Source organism: Bos indicus, chromosome 19 (genome assembly GCF_029378745.1).
Source record: "Bos indicus isolate NIAB-ARS_2022 breed Sahiwal x Tharparkar chromosome 19, NIAB-ARS_B.indTharparkar_mat_pri_1.0, whole genome shotgun sequence".
NCBI classification, from domain to species: domain Eukaryota; kingdom Metazoa; phylum Chordata; class Mammalia; order Artiodactyla; family Bovidae; genus Bos; species Bos indicus.
Window position 1 is genome coordinate 1,375,172 of NC_091778.1, and position 3,981 is coordinate 1,379,152.

The window sequence follows — 3,981 nt, forward strand, 5'->3', positions numbered from 1 at the left end:
ACAACATATTTCAAAGAATATATATACTAAGAACTATGGAATTATGAAAATCTTGATAATATATTTTATTCATCAGAAGTATTCATATAATAGATGATTTCATCATGTCCAAATTAATAAAACATGATGGAAAATTTAATACACTTAAATATCACACAAGGCATTCCTAAAAAAAGAAAAATTCTTCATTGAAAATGGGTCACACATTTCCCAGCTGTCTCATTTTCTTTCTCTGGTCCAAAGCTTTTTTATTGCATTTTTCATCTCACTATTTCTCAGAGTATAAATTAGAAGGTTCAAGCATAGGTGTGATAATGGTGTAAAACACAGTCAAGGATTTATCAATGGGTAATGTAGAAGGTGGTCTCACATAAAGAAAAATACAGGGCACAAAGAAGAGGAGCACCACAGTGATGTGGGAGCCACAGGTGGATAATGCTTTGTGCCACCTTCCTGACTAACATTCTTCAGAGAGTGCAGAATGACCCCATAGCATATGAATAAGAGTGTAAAGATGATCACAGATATTGCCCTATCATTGACCACCACTGTGAGGGCAATAATATGAGTGTCAGTGCAGGCAAGTTTTAACAGGGGGTACATGTCACAGATGAAATGGTCAATGACACTGGGGCCACAGAAGGGAAGGTTGTAAACAAAGAGAGGATGAAATATACCATGTATACAGGGTTATTGTTACCATCTTTTTAAATTCCATATATATGCGTTAGTATACTGTATTGGTGTTTTTCTTTCTGGCTTACTTCACAATAACCCTGTATATGAGACAGCAAAAGAGACACTGCTGTATAGAACAGTTTTTTGGACTCTGTGGGAGAGGGACAGGGTGGGATGATTTGGGAGAATGGCACTGAAACATGTATAATATCATATATGAAATGAGTTACCAGTCCAGGTTCGAGGCACGATACTGGATGCTTGGGGCTGGTGCACTGGGATGACCCAGAGGGATGGTATGAGGAGGGAGGGGGGAGGAGCGCTCAGGATGGGGAACACATGTATACCTGTGGTGGATTCATTTTGATATATGGCAAAACCAATACAATATTGTAAAGTAAAAAAAAAAAAAAAGATATATACCATGTAAAAACCCACCAACCCAGGCCAACAGCAGCAGCAGAACACACACTTGCTTATTAATGATTGTCAAATAATGCAAGGGTTTGCAAATGGCCATGTAATGGTCATAAGCCATGACCACCAGAAGGCATATATCGGCACCCCCAAAAAAGTGCCATATAAAAAGGTAGGTCATGCAAGCTTGGAAGGAAATAGTTTTCTTTTTAGACAGTAAGTCCTAAATCATATCTTGGGTGACTGTAGTAGAATAAACAGCATCTATAAATGATAGGTAGCCAAGAAAGAAGTACATAGGGGCATCCAGGGTTGGGCTGACCATCACTGTCACAATAATGAGTAGGTTGCCCAACATGGTCACAATGTAGATGAGCAAGAACAAGACAAATAATATTTTCTGGCCTTGGTTGTTCTGAGTGAGCCCCAAGAGGACAAACTCAGTTACACTGTTCCTTTGTTTCATAGGTCCTTATGTACATCTTATGTTCCAGATAAAAGTACCTGTAAATATAATTATTATGAGAAACTTTCTGAAATCTTAAGATTTTTTTTCATTCATTCATTCAATCAATAGGTTGTATGGTTTTTATGCCTTGGTATTTTCAGAAAACATATTTCAAAGTTGATTAAAAGTTGATTCCCTAACCTCAAAAATCTTACAGACTAATGGAGAAGAAGTATTTAAGTGGGAAGAAATATTTAAGTATATGTGGGAAAAGGACACATTTTTTAATGTAAATGAGGTGCCACAATTACCTTTCCAACTGAAAACTAACAAAATTCTATGCATAGTTAATATCTTATACAAAGCTGAATATTGATCAAAGTTTTAATAATGAAGTAAAGCAAGATTTTCCTTATTTTATTTTTCATTTATTAAAGTGATGACTGTCAATTATAGTGGTGGAAGGATCTTCTAAATCAATTTATTGAAATTGCAAGTAGATATATTTAACAGTTTCATCTTATTCAAGGAGTCAGGAAAATAAAACACAACATCAATTAAGAAAAATAAAATAATTCAAATAAAGATTTATATTTTAGAGTATATACACATAATTAATATTTGTACACAGTGAACAAAAATGTAAAATGAGTAAAAATATAAGCAATTAAAGAAAAAATAAATGATCAACAAATATGTGATAGGATGCTATAGCCTACACATGAACAGAAACCAAACAAAAAAGCAAAAAAAAAAAAATTCCATTTTTCATTCATTCAATCATTCATTCATAGTATTCTATTGGTAACATAAATGATAAATGTGTTATTTGTATCCAAATAAAGTTAAATTAACTTCAATGCAATGTATATATAGAGATACCTAATTTATATACATGAAAATAATAAATAATTTAGTAAATGCTGTCTACTAGGTTCAAAACATTTTGCTAATACTTTACACATGTTTTCTCATTTAATCTTCAAATTAGTTATGATAAGACATTTTATGGCTAAGATAAAGCAAAATATAATTTTCTTAACAATATACTGCTTGTTGTCATAAAGCCTAGATTTGAATCCAAGAAAACAACTTTACAGCTGATATATGATTCTTATGTCTGAATTTCTCATGGAGCTAAATGATTTATTCAATAAAATCCTAGATAATAGCAAGTGATAGCAGTATACTTAGGGAGAGCCTCTGGGTCATAATTTTTAAAGAGAAATAGCATCCTGTGTTCCTCAGAAGACCTGTGCCCTGAGCATAGGCATCGTCAACAGACTACATCTAATGTAGGACTTTAAAAAGTTTTTTTCTAACAGTAAGTCTTCAAAACGTATTTGCTTTCCTTGAAAGATGAGTAGAGATGGAATTATCTGCTGTAGCACTTTCTCTGGTTGAAAATTTCTATCCCATTGTAGATAGGAAAATTATTGCTTTCTTGGAATGCTTCCAGAGAGAAGGGGTCAATCCCTTAACAAAATGTCTTAGTTTCATCACCTCATCCTTGAGAAAATTATCAGCATCATCCCTAGCACAAACACCAACACCACCCCTGTGGACAGAGCTGCTCAGAAACAAATGGACTTGTATGCATATATATATATATATATATATATAGAGAGAGAGAGAGAGAGAGAGAGATTCTGTGTGTGTATGTGTGTATAATCAAACTCATTGCTTTCATTAAATAATTAGAATCATTAACTTATCAAAATAGAAAATCACCACATAAATTCTTTCTCAAAGATGATTAGTAGTATAGAAGTAATGTTAAAGGAAATTAGTAGAACAGGAAAGCAGAAATATATATAGTACATAAACACACAGAGAAAACTGTATAAAAAAGGGAAATAAAAGTTATCTTTAAAACGCTCCTTATACATATTAGACACTCCTGTACCTCCTTTTCCTAAGATGTGTCTTTGAAACTTAAACACACTCATTTATTCTTTTATCTCATAATCTGAATAGAGACCAAAATGTAGATACTTATGTTTTGGTAATTTGCCAAAATATGTTAAAGTAAACAAAGCTAAAAATTGTTAATGACTCTGGAGTCTTCGTTCTGAAGCTGTAATTTGTTTATACAGACAAACTATAGGTGAATTACTGACACATTTCAAATATAACTGTCCCTGTATATAAATGATTCAATTATCTCAATGATATCAAAATATCTGTTTAAATTAATAAGATGATGTTTAATACTCAAATAAATTATTAAAAAATCACCTCAAACAGTCTTATTTCCCTCCGTGACCTCTAAAACCCAGTTACCTGATGGTTCCTATATGTAAATGGCAGAGATTGTTCAAGTAAAAATTTTAGGATTATGTCAGGTAACCTAAAGTATGGCTCCATCCAGCATGTACTGATGATAACTTCACTCTACGAAAAAGCTGGAAATCATGATACATTAGAGTTTCAGCTTT

The 3,981-nt window shown here is 32.8% G+C and overlaps 1 pseudogene; it reads right to left on the bottom strand.

Moving 5' to 3' along the window:
• Positions 1–219: 219 nt before the first annotated feature.
• On the bottom strand, positions 220–1,561 carry LOC139177744 (olfactory receptor 4A15-like; annotated as a pseudogene).
• Between the last annotated feature and the right edge of the window lie 2,420 nt (positions 1,562–3,981).